Source organism: Balaenoptera acutorostrata, chromosome 15 (assembly GCF_949987535.1).
Source record: "Balaenoptera acutorostrata chromosome 15, mBalAcu1.1, whole genome shotgun sequence".
NCBI lineage: Eukaryota > Metazoa > Chordata > Mammalia > Artiodactyla > Balaenopteridae > Balaenoptera > Balaenoptera acutorostrata.
The window spans coordinates 66,792,579-66,806,148 of record NC_080078.1 but is presented as its reverse complement, the minus strand read 5'-3'; the positions used below and the strand labels follow the sequence as shown (position 1 = coordinate 66,806,148).

Sequence of the window (13,570 nt, the reverse complement as noted above, 5' to 3'; positions counted from 1 at the left end):
TGGCGCCCCGACTTTCGGAGGCCAGGGAAGATCTTTATTTTAATGACATTTCCTCGTAATCCCTTCATTTCTCTTCCACACTCTCAAGGGGCCGCCGCAGTGGCCTGCTCTCTCCTGCCCTACTTTTCCTTTCTCAGAATCCTGGGAGGCATTTCTCTGCACTTCCTGGAGGTGCTCTTGCCTGGGAGGCCCAGGCAGTTCCAATCCTTCCATCACCTCTGTTAACACTGAGCTCAGATGGTCCCTCCTTCAAAGCCTCGTCCAGCCAGGAGACCCCTGATTCCTCACGGTGGCTTTGGAGCAGAGGGCAGGGAACATTGTGCCCCATGAACATTTCTTGAGCCCTTAGTCTGTGTATGGCCCCGAGCTGGACCAAGCTAAGCGAGAAGACGAATTAGTCAGCGGGGGTAGCGAATGTGTGAACAGACATGAGAGTCCTATATGACTGCGCTGCCGTGGAAGGAAGCCGGGGTGTGGCCCATGGGAGCCCTGATCAGCCTGGGGGAATCAGAGGAATATCAAAAAACAGGTGAGGCTCTGGCTAGGCCTTGGAGGATGCACAGGAGTCCAGAGGTGGACAAAGTGGGGAAGAGTGTAAGGAAGAGGGACACAGCATGCCATGTTTGGGGGACTGGGAGGAATTATGCACAGGTGGGGAGCTGGTCTGTGTGCTCTGGGGAAGAGGGGGTGGAGGGGGAGGGGAGATAGGGCTGGAACTGCAGGTGGGGACTTGATCATGAGGGTCCTGCAGTGTCAATCAGGGAGTGTGGCCTTCACCCTGGGAGCAGTGGGGAGCCCAAGGGCTCATCAAGTTTGGGTGGGAGAAGGATCACCCAGCAGTTCTGTGGGGCCGCCTGGAGGTGAGCGCTGTGACCCATGTGATTGCTGACAGTGGTCTACCTAGGGCAGGGGTACTGGGGCTGGGGGACAGCAGACAGATTCAGGAGATATTTAGACTATAAAATCAATCAGACTTGGGGCTGATTAGATGTAGAGGATGAAGTAGAGAGAGGAGTCAGGGATGACTCCTAGGTTTCTATCCTGAGTGACTGGGGTACATATTGAATACTACGCTTTGGGTTATAACAGGGGTTGACAAACTTTTTCTTAAAAGGTCAATGGTAAATATTTGAGACTTGTGGACCATTCGGTGCTTCAAAGCTGCCATAGACAATATATAAATGAATGGGCATGGCTGTGTTCTAGCAAAATTTTTTTACAAGAACAGGCTGGCCATGGCCATACTTTGCCAACTCGAGCTATAAACAACAACAGCAACAAAACCCATTTTAAGCTGGCTTTAACGTAAAGTGGAAAAACCCATATAATTGAAAAAGTCCAGAATTGGTGGGCTTCAGGCACAGTTCAGTCAGAGTTCCAGTTCTGTCTCATTGATATTTTCTCAACCCAGTACTTCTCCATGTGTCAGCTCCATCCTAAGGCTGGCTTCCCATATGAGTGCAAGACAGCCGCAGCTGTTCCAGACAAATCACATCATCAGGAGCATGAGGAGGGATTAATCTTCCAGCCAAGTCCCAAGTGTCACTCTTTTTTTTCTTTTAACATCTTTATTGGAGTATAATTGCTTTACAATGGTGTGTTAGTCTCTGCTTTATAACAAAGTGAATCAGCTATACATATACATATAGCCTCATATCCCCTCCCTCTTGCGTCTCCCTCCCACCCTCCCTATCCCACCTCTCTAGGGGGTCACAAAGCACCGAGCTGATCTCCCTGTGCTATGCGGCTGCTTCCCACTAGCTATCTGTTTTACATTTGGTAGTGTATATATGTCCATGCTACTCTCTCACTTCATCCCAGCTTACCCTTCCCCCTCCCTGTGTCCTCAAGTCCATTCTCTACGTCTGCATCTTTATTCCTGTCCTGCTCCTAGGTTCTTCAGAACCTTTTTTTTTTTTTTTTTTTAGATTCCATATATATGTGTTAGCATACGGTATTTGCTTTTCTCTTTCTGACTTACTTCACTCTGTATGACAGACTAGGTCCATCCACCTCACTACAAATAACTCAATTTCGTTTCTTTTTATGGCTGAGTAATTTGTATTTAATTTTTGATAGTTTGATTAATACGTGTCTTGGAGTGTTTCTCCTTGGATTTATCCTGTATGGGACTCTCTGTGCTTCCTGGACTTGACTATTTCCTTTCCCATATTAGGGAAGTTTTCAACTATAATCTCTTCAAATATTTTCTCAGTCCCTTTCTTTTTCTCTTCTTCTTCTGGGACCCTTATAATTCGAATGTTGGTGCGTTTAATGCTGTCCCAGAGGTCTCTGAGACTGTCCTCAATTCTTTTCATTCTTTTTTCTTTATTCTGCTCTGCAGTAGTTATTTCCACTATTTTATCTTCCAGGTCACTTATCCATTCTTCTGTCTCAGTTATTCTGCTATTGATCCCTTCTAGAGAATTTTAAATTTCATTTATTGTGTTGTTCATCTCTGTTTGTTTGCTCTTTAGTTCTTCTAGGTCCTTGTTAAATGTTTCTTGTATTTTCTCCATTCTATTTACAAGATTTTGGATCACCTTTACTATCATTACTCTGAATTCTTTTTCAGGTAGACTGCCTATTTCCTCTTCATTTGTTTGGTCTGGTGGGTTTTTACCTTGCTCCTTCATCTGCTGTGTGTTTCTCTGTCTTCTCATTTTGCTTAACTTACTGTGTTTGGGGTCTCCTTTTCGCAGGCTGCAGGTTCGTAGTTCCCATTGTTTTTGGTGTCTGCCCCCCAGTGGCTAAGGATGGTTCAGTGGGTTGTGTAGGCTTCCTGGTGGAGGGGACTGGTGCCTGTGTTCTGGTGGGTGAGGCTGGATCTTGTCTTTCTGGTGGGCAGGACCACGTCTGGTGGTGTGTTTTGGGGTGTCTGTGACCTTATTATGATTTTAGGTAGCCTCTATGCTAATGGGTGTGGTTGTGTTCCTGTCTTGCTAGTTGTTTGGCATAGGGTGTCTAGCACTGTAGCTTGCTGGTCGTTGAGTGGAGCTGGGCCTTAGCGTTGAGATGGAGATCTCTGGGAGAGCTCTCGCCGATTGGTATTATGTGGAGCCGGGAGGTCTCTGGTGGACCAATGTCCTGAACTCGGCTCTCCCACCTCAGAGGCACAGGCCTGACACCCGGCCGGAGCACCAAGACCCTGTCAGTCACATGGCTTTTCACTCCCTTTAACACAATGCTGACTTTACTCAGACTCAGATGGCCTCCTGGGGCCACACGCGCCTCTGGGCGATGCCAGGCGGCAGAGCTCCTGGTCTCCACGCTTCCTTCACAGTGGTCCTTCCGGATGCAGGCCAGCGAGGGTTGCCGTCAGCTCCTTTGTCCGAGGGAAACCGTTCATGCCAGAAGCTTACCGACTCTCGGGCCCTGTGTTTAGTGCGGGCAGCTGTTCCCGGAGGCCCATCTCGGGCTCAGAGGCACCGGGGTCCTAAGTGTCACTCTGATTGGACTTGCTTATGTCATATGTCCATCCAGGAACCAGTCATTGTGCCTGGGGGATGGGACACACTGATTGGCTTAGCCTGGGTCATGTGCTCTATCCCTGAGTGGGGGAGGTAGAGTCAGTTTTCGGGGAACCACGTGGCTTCCCAGTGAAAATCAGGGTCTGGCAGGATGGTGGAAAAAAGGGAGGAATGCAAGAAAAGCAAAAGTATATGCCCCTCCAAAGACTTGTACGTGAATATACGTAGCAGCGTTATTCATAATAGCCCCAAATCCAAATTCCCATCAAGCAGTGAACAGATAAACAAAATGTCATATATCCGTAAGATGGAATACCACTCAGCAGTAAAAGGGAAAGAAGTACTGATATGTGCAACAACGTAGATGAACATAAAAAACAATACGCTGAGTGGAGGAAGTTAGACACAAAGACTACATGTTATATGTTTCCATTTATAGGAACTTTCTAGAAAAGGTAAAACTAGAAAGCAGATCAGTGGTTGCCTGGGGCCTGGGATGGGAGTGGGGATTGACTGCAAATGTGCACAAGGGGATTTGGGATTGTGGTTAACTGTTGCACACTATAAATTTATTAAATCTCATCCAAATGAATAAAATAAGTAAACTCTAGGGTATGTAAATTATACCCCAATAAAGCTGTTTTTAAGAAAGGATGATGGGGGCAAAGAGGATGCTATGGCTATTAGGGTCCACGCAGAGAACGATGGTGCCACTCACGAATCAGGGGACAGAGAGGCAAGGGCGGGCTTGAGGGCAAATGCTGAGGTCCCTCTGGACAGGCTGAGCAGGAGGTGCTTCTGGGACATCGGGAGTGCCATCCAGCAGAGCTCCGGGTAAAGGCCAGGGATGGAGCTGGGGGTCTGGGGATGGTGGGTGCTCCGAAGGACCCTGAAGCGGTGGCAGTGGATGAGTCCCCCCGAGAGGGTGTGGTCTGAGAAGAGAAGGCTGCCATGATAGAGCCCTGAGAAGCAGAAACGTCTAGTGGACCAACAGAGGAAGGGAAACCGGCCAGAGAAGCTAGCAGAGGTCCCAGTCAGGGCACGTGCCAATGCCCAGAGCCTGGGGCGCTGTGGACTGAGGTGTGGCCACCAGGTGAACCACAGGAGGTCCCGGTGGCCTTGGCGAGAACAGTGACCATGGAAGGGTGAGATGTGATCCAGGCTGCAGTGAGTGAGGAATACAAGGGGTCGGTGAGCATAGTCAACACCGCTGAGAAGCTCAGCTGGCGAGGGAAGGAGGAAGCGGGGTAGCTGGGGGCAGGGCGGAAACCAAAGGCAGAAGCAGTGGGCGTGGTCCACACTCTCGATAGGTGTGGCTGGGAAGAGGAGGAGACAGGCGGTGTGGGGCAGCTGCCGCCACTCCAAGCTCCATGATACTCCTGGAACCGGGCCACCTGCCCGTCGCCCATGCCACCACGCCCCATCAAGCCACCCCAGCTACTCACACTGGGGAGACACGGCTCTTGCTGGGGCTGGCTCCCAACCTGCCCTGGCTACTGTCCGCTGACCAACACAGTCTGGCTGCATCTCAAGTGTGGCCAGGCTGGGCATGGAGGTGGCGGCATTTAATGGAGCATAGGACGGCTCTCGGGCATTGTTCTGACCTTTTCTCCAGACGCCACCCACAGGGTCCTGGCCCTCGGAGACAAATTCTGGGAGTGCTTTGTGTGACAGCTTTGTGTGAAATGTCAAGTGGGAGGGAATTCCCTGGTGGTCCAGTGGTTAGGACTCGGCGCTTCCACTGCCGTGGCCCGGGTTCAATCCCTGGTCAGGGAACTAAGATTCCCACAAGCCGTGCTACAGCCAAATAAATAAATAAATAAATAAATAAAAAGAGGGTTAAAAAAAAAAAAAAGAAATGTCAAGTGGGAGAACCTTCCCGGCACTACCTTCACTTTAGGTCTGGGCATCACCCCCCCACCGGATAACCCAGATGCCCATCAGCCCGGGGGGCATGAGACTGGTACCGGCCAGCCTATTTTTCCAATTCTACACACAGCTATCAGTTGGCTCCTCCCCACAGCCCTGACAGGTTGTCATCATTACATCCATCTGGCTGACAAGGAGAATGAGACTCAGAGAGGTTGAGTGGCTCAGCTAAGGTCACACAGCAAGTGAGTAGCACAAGTGGGTTTGGCACCCAGGTCAACCTGCCTCAAGAGCCTGCTCCCTTTCCCCCACTGACCCTTGACAAAAGGTGTGGAAAACAAAAGAGGAGGGCAGGAGGGGTGGGGGAGGGGAGGACGGAGTTCTGAATGGCAAAGTGGTGAACCAGGTTGGAGCCCCAGTTCTGCCCCAGCTCCTGGGGCCAGGGTGAGTCACTCTCCCACACAAGGCCTCAGTTTCCCTAGCTGTACAATGAGCTCTTAGGTCCCTTGTGGCTGCCACATGCTGAGTTCTGTGACCAGGTGCTTATCGGAGACACTTCTGCCCTTTATGGTAGAAACAAAAAAACGTCCCTGGGAAGGTTAGCAGCAGGAAAAGGCCATGGTGGGGGGAAAAGGGTCTCCTCTACCAGGCCGGGCCCTGGAGGAGCTGCACCCAGGGAATATGGCCAAGCCCAGCCTATATGCTGGCTCAGCACTTCGCTGGGACAAAGGCCCAGCCTGATATCATTGTGCCTCTGCAGGAGCTGCCCGTCTCAGTCATCCCAGCAGGACCTGCCACGGCTTTGCATGAGTCTCTCCTCTTTCTCAGCTGTGGCCTCCCTGTCTGCAACCCTCCAGCGAAGGAGCTCTCCAGGCCAGCTTTCTCCCCACCCTCAGCTCCCCTGCCCACCCCTCCTCCCTGCTTCCACAACTGCAGGCCCTCTGGAGCCTCACGGCTGCCCTAGTGTCTCCATGGGAGATGCCTGAAGGCTGATCCATTAGTCAGAGAGTCAAGACCTTCCAAAAGGAATCAGAGTCCCAGAGAGGGTAGGTGCCTAAGCAAGGCCACACAGCAGACACGGGGGGCCAGCATGGAACCTGGGCCTCCTGACCACTCAGCTCATTTCTGTGGCCCCTTCCAATGGTTTTTATGACAGAAAATATTTTATTCTTCTTTATGTCTTTGTGTTATGTTTATAACTCAGACCCACATCCTAATTTTCAGTTCACCAGACATATTCACAGTCACTCAAATGTTGCTCCCTGAAGTGACCATGGCTCAGTCCCCTTTCTGCCCACACAGGTGACCTCACCCAGCCTTGTGGCTTTTAACACCCTCTCTCTCTCTGCCCCTCCCTCCTCCTCTTCCCTCCTCCTATTTTCTCTCTCGCCACATTCAATCCATCAGGAAATCGTGTTGTCCCTACCTCCAAAACATCTCCAGAATCCAACCACCCCTTGCCACCTCCACCTCTGCCACCTGGTCCCAGCCACCGTCGTCTCTCTCCTGGATTAGAGCTGTAGCCTCCCCATGGCCTCCCTGCCTCCACTCTTGATCCCTTCAGCCTGGTCTCCACACAGTAGCCAGAGGATCCTGTTAAGATGCAAGTCTCAGAGATTAACCAAGATGGCGAAGTAGAAGGACGTGCTCTCACTCCCTCTTGCGAGAGCACCAGAATCACAACTGGCTGCTGGACAATCATCGACAGGAAGACACTGGACTTCACCAAGGAGGATACCCCACGTCCAAGGACAGAGGAGAAGCCACAGTGAGACAGCAGGAGGGGCGCAATCAGAGTAAAATCAAATCCCATAACTGCTGGGTGGGTGACTCACAGACTGGCGAACACTTATATCACAGAAGTCCACCCACTGGAGTGAAGGTTCTGAGCCCCACCTCAGGCTTCCCAACCTGGGGGTCCGGCAACGGGAGGAGGAATTCATAATCAGACTTTGAAGCCTAGTGGGAATTGATTGCAGGACTTCGACAGGACTGGGGGAAACAGAGACTCCACTCTTGGAGGGCGCACATGGAATAGTGTGCGCATCGGGAGCCGGGGGAAGGAGCAGTGACCCTGGGGGAGACTGAACCAGACCTACCTGCTAGTGTTGGAGGGTCTCCTGCAGAGGCGGGTGCTGGCTCTGTTTCACCGTGGGGACAAGGACACTGGCAGTGGAGGTTCTGGGAAGTACTCCTTGGCGTGAGCCCTCCCAGAGTCTGCCATTAGCCCCACCAAAGAGCCCAGGTAGGCTCCAGTGTTGGGTTGCCTCAGGCAAAACAACCAACAGGGAGGGAACCCAGCCCCACCCATCAACAGTCAAGGGGATTAAAGTTTTACGGAGCTCTGACTGCCACAGCAACAGTCAGCTCTACCCACCACCAGAGCCTCCCATCAAGCCTCTTAGATAGCCTCAACCACCAGAGGGCAGACAGCAGAAACAAGAAAAACTACAATCCTGCAGCCTGTGGAACAAAAACCACATTTACAGAAAGATAGACAAGATGAAAAGGCAGAGGGCTATATACCAGATGAAGGAACAAGAAAAAAACCCAGAAAAACAACTAAATGAAGTGGAGATAGGCAACCTTCCAGAAAAAGAATTCAGAATAATGATAGTGAAGATGATCCAGGACCTTGGAATAAGAATGGAGGCAAAGATCGAGAAGATGCAAGAAATGATTAACAAAGACCTAGAAGAATTAAAGAACAAACAAACAGAGATGACCAATACAATAACTGAAATGAAAACTACACTAGAAGGAATCAATAGCAGAATAACTGAGGCAGAAGAACAGATAAGTGACCTGGAAGACAGAATGGTAGAATTCACTGCTGCAGAACAGACTAAAGAAAAAAGAATGAAAAGAAATGAAGACAGCCTAAGAGACCTCTGGGACAACATTAAACGCAATAACATTCGCATTATAAGGACTCCAGAAGGAGAAGAGAGAGAGAAAGGACCAGAGAAAATATTTGAGGAGATTATAGTGGAAAACTTCCCTAACATGGGAAAGGAAATAGCCACCCAAGTCCAGGAAGTGCAGAGAGTCCCATACAGGATAAACCCAAGGAGAAACACGCCGGGACACATAGTAATCAAAGTGGCAAAAATTAAAGACAAAGAAAAATTCTTGAAAGCAGCAAGGGAAAAATGACAAATAACATACAAGGGAACTCCCATAAGGTTAACAGCTGATTTCTCAGCAGAAACTCTACAAGCCAGAAGGGAGTGGCATGATATATTTAAAGTGATGAAAGGGAAGAACCTACAACCAAGATTACTCTACCCGGCAAGGATCTCATTTAGATTTGATGGAGAAATCAAAAGCTTTACAGATGAGCAAAAGCTAAGAGAATTCAGCACCACCAAACCAGCTCTACAACATATGCTAAAGGAACTTCTCTAAGTGGGAAACACAAGAGAAGGAAAGGACCTACAAAAACAAACCCAGAACAATTAAGAAAATGGTCATAGGAACATATATATCGATAATTACCTTAAACATGAATGGATTAAATGCTCCAACCAAAAGACACAGGCTTGCTGAATGGATACAAAAACAAGACCCATATATATGCTGTCTACAAGAGACCCACTTCAGACCTAGGGACACATACAGACTGAAAGTGAGGGGATGCAAAAAGATATTCCATGCAAATGGAAATCAAAAGAAAACTGGAGTAGCTATACTCATATCAGATAAAATAGACTTTAAAATAAAGAATGTTACAAGAGACAAGGAAGGACACTACATAATGATCAAGGGATCAATCCAAGAAGAAGATATAACAATTATAAATATATATGCACCCAACATAGGAGCACCTCAATACATAAGGCAACTGCTAATAGCTATAAAAGAGGAAATCGACAGTAACACAATAATAGTGGGGGACTTTAACACCTCACTTACACCAATGGACAGATCATCCAAAATGAAAATAAATAAGGAAACAGAAGTTTTAAATGACACAATAGACCAGACAGATTTAATTGATATTTATAGGACATTCCATCCAAAAACAGCAGATTACACTTTCTTCTCAAGTGCACATGGAACATTCTCCAGGATAGATCACATCTTGGGTCACAAATCAAGCCTCAGTAAATTTAAGAAAATTGAAATCATATCAGGCATCTTTTCTGACCACAACGCTATGAGATTAGAAATGAATTACAGGGAAAAAAACGTAAAAAACACAAACACATGGAGGCTAAACAATACGTTACTAAATAACCAAGAGATCACTAAAGAAATCAAAGAGGAAATCAAAAATTATCTAGAGACAAATGATAATGAAAACACGACGACCCAAAACCTATGGGATGCAGCAAAAGCAGTTCTAAGAGGGAAGTTTATAGCTATACAAGCCTACCTCAAGAAACAAGAAAAATCTCAAGTAAACAATCTAACCTTACACCTAAAGAAACTAGAGAAAGAAGAACAAACAAAACCCAAAGTTAGCAGAAGGAAAGAAATCATAAAGATCAGAGCGGAAATAAGTGAAATAGAAACAAAGAAAACCATAGCAAAGATCAATAAAACTAAAAGCTGGTTCTTTGAGAAGATAAACAAAATTGATAAGCCATTAGCCAGACTCATCAAGAAAAAGAGGGAGAGGACTCAAATCAATAAAATCAGAAATGAAAAAGGAGAAGTTATAACAGACACTGCAGAAATACAAAGCATCCTAAGAGAGACTACTACAAGCAACTCTATGCCAATAAAATGGACAACCTGGAAGAAATGGACAAATTCTTAGAAAGGTATAACCTTCCAAGACTGAACCAGGAAGAAATAGAAAATATGAACAGACCAATCACAAGTAATGAAATTGAAACTGTGATTAAAAATCTTCCAACAAAAAAAAGTCCAGGACCAGATGGCTTCACAGGTGAAATCTATCAAACATTTAGAGAAGAGCTAATACCTATCCTTCTCAAACTCTTCCAAAAAATTGCAGAGGAAGGAACACTCCCAAACTCATTCTATGAGGCCACCATCACCCTGATACCAAAACCAGACAAAGACACTAGAAAAAAAGAAAATTACAGACCAATATCACTGATGAATATAGATGCAAAAATCCTAAACAAAATACTTGCAAACAGAATCCAACAACACATTAAAAGGATCATACACCACGATCAAGTGGGATTTATCCCAGGGATGCAAGGATTCTTCAACATACGCAAATCAATCAATGTGATACACCATATTAACAAATTGAAGAATAAAAACCATATGATCATCTCAATAGATGCAGAAAAAGCTTTTGACAAAATTCAACACCCATTTATGATAAAAACTCTCCAGAAAGTGGGCATAGAGGGAACCTACCTCAACATAATAAAGGCCATATATGACAAACCCACAGCAAACATCATTCTCAACGGTGAAAAACCGAAAGCATTTCCTCTAAGATCAGGAACGAGACAAGGATGTCCACTCTCACCACTGTTATTCAACATAGTTCTGGAAGTCCTAGCCACGGCAATCAGAGAAGAAAAAGAAATAAAAGGAATACAAATTGGAAAAGAAGAAGTAAAACTGTCACTGTTTGCAGATGACATGATACTATACATAGAGAATTCTAAAAATGCCACCAGAAAACTGCTAGAGCTAATTAATGAATTTGGTAAAGTTGCAGGATACAAAATTAATGCACAGAAATCTCTTGCATTCCTATACACTAATGATGAAAAATCTGAAAGAGAAATTATGGAAACACTCCCATTTACCACTGCAACAAAAAGAATAAAATACCTAGGAATAAACCTACCTAGGGAGACAAAAGACCTGTATGCAGAAAACTATAAGACACTGATGAAAGAAATTAAAGATGATACCAACAGATGGAGAGATATACCATGTTCTTGGATTGGAAGAATCAACATTGTGAAAATGACTATACTACCCAAAGCAATCTACAGATTCAATGCAATCCCTATCAAATTACCAATGGCATTTTTTACAGAACGAGAACAAATCATCTTAAAATTTGTATGGAGACACAGGAGACCCCGAATAGCCAAAGCAGTCTTGAGGGAAAAAAACGGAGCTGGAGGAATCAGACTCCCTGACTTCAGACTATACTACAAAGCTACAGTAATCAAGACAATATGGTACTGGCACAAAAACAGAAACATAGATCAATGGAACAAGATAGAAAGCCCAGAGATAAGCCCACGCACCTATGGTCAACTAATCTATGACAAAGGAGGCAAAGATATACAGTGGAGAAAAGACAGTCTCTTCAATAAGTGGTGCTGGGAAAACTGGACAGCTACATGTAAAAGAATGAAATTAGAACACTCCCTAACACCATACACAAAAATAAACTCACAATGGATTAGAGACCTAAATGTAAGACTGGACACTATAAAAACTCTTAGAGGAAAACATAGGAAGAACACTCTTTGACATAAATCACAGCAAGATCTTTTTTGATCCACCTCCTAGAGTAATGGAAATAAAAACAAAAATAAACAAATGGGACCTAATGAAACTTCAAAGCTTTTGCACAGCAAAGGAAACCATAAACAAGACGAAAAGACAACCCTCAGAATGGGAGAAAATATTTGCAAACGAATCAACGGACAAAGGATTAATCTCCAAAATATATAAACAGCTCATTCAGCTCAATATTAAAGAAACAAACACCCCAATCCAAAAATGGGCAGAAGACCTAAATAGACATTTCTCCAAAGAAGACATACAGACGGCCACGAAGCACATGAAAAGATGCTCAACATCACTAATTATTAGAGAAATGCAAATCAAAACTACAATGAGGTGTCACCTCACACCAGGTAGAATGGGCATCATCAGAAAATCTACAAACAACAAATGCTGGAGAGGGTGTGGAGAAAAGGGAACCGTCTTGCACTGTTGGTGGGAATGTAAATTGATACAGCCACTATGGAGAACAGTATGGAGGTTCCTTAAAAAACTAAAAATAGAATTACCATACGACCCAGCAATCCCAGTACTGGGCATATACCCAGAGAAAACCGTAATTCAAAAAGACACATGCACCCGAATGTTCATTGTAGCACTATTTACAATAGCCAGGTCATGGAAGCAACCTAAATGCCCATCAACAGACGAATGGATAAAGAAGTCGTGGTGGTACATATATACAATTGAATATTACTCAGCCATAAAAAGAAACGAAATTGAGTCATTTGTTGAGACGTGGATGGATCTAGAGACTGTCATACAGAGTGAAGTAAGTCAGAAAGAGAAGAACAAATATCGTATATTAACGCATGTATGTGGAGCCTAGAAAAATGGTACAGATGAACTGGGTTGCAGGGCAGAAGTTGAGACACAGATGTAGAGAACAAACGTATGGACACCAAAGGGGGAAAACTGCGGTGGGGTGGGGATGGTGGTGTGCTGAATTGGGCGTTTGGGATTGACATGTATAAAGTGATATGTATAAAATTGATGACTGATTAAAAAAAAAAATAAAAGATGCAAGTCTCTGCTCAAAGCCCTCAGGGCTCTCACCTCACTAGTAGTGAAAAGACAAAGACCATGCCTTGCCTTATAGGGCCAAACACATCTGGCCTCCACGTGCCCTCTGACCTCACCTCCTACCACTCTCCCCATCAAGTACCCCCTGTTCCCCCTATACTGGCCTCCCAGCTGTTCTTCCGTCACAATCCACTCCCACCCCAGGCCCTTTGCACTTGCTGTTTCCACCACCTGGAGCGCTCCTCCTTGGATATCCACATGACTCCCACCCTCCCTCATTTCTTTGAAGTCTCTGCCAAAAGTCACCTCCTCAGAGAGGCCATCCTGGACCTGGACCCCTCTGTCTAACCGTGCTCTCACTCTCTGTCCCTTTGCCCTGCTTTATAGCGTGCATCACCACCCGGATTCTAGTACATCGTACCTACTGGTTGGTTCGATGAGTCCCATCCCGAAAGTAAGCCCAGGAGGGAAGACACTATCTCTTTTCCTTACTGATGTATCTGGAGCCCCCAGCCCAGTGGCTGGGACGTAGATGATGCTCAATAAATACTTATTGAGCAAATGACAGGATGAGCCCTAGCACCTGCCCTAATGTCTTGTAGGGCATCTGCCACTTACAGCATCATTACAATGACATGCCAGGTCCTGCCAACTGGCAGAGCTGACATGAAGATAAGGGTAAACCCAGCAGCAGCAGGTGCTACTCGCTCCTCTGTGCCATGTAATCAGGTCCCCCTAACTCTGTG

The 13,570-nt window shown here is 46.1% G+C and overlaps 1 protein-coding gene and 1 non-coding gene across 8 annotated transcripts in view; one reads left to right on the top strand and one right to left on the bottom strand.

Annotated features, from left to right (window-relative positions):
- The window catches only part of DLGAP4 (DLG associated protein 4), a 188,705-nt gene that overhangs the window by 144,494 nt on the left and 30,641 nt on the right, over positions 1-13,570 (bottom strand). The window lies entirely within an intron of this gene.
- On the top strand, positions 5,175-5,246 carry TRNAG-UCC (transfer RNA glycine (anticodon UCC)). Its single transcript has one exon. It is a non-coding gene; the product is annotated as a tRNA-Gly (tRNA).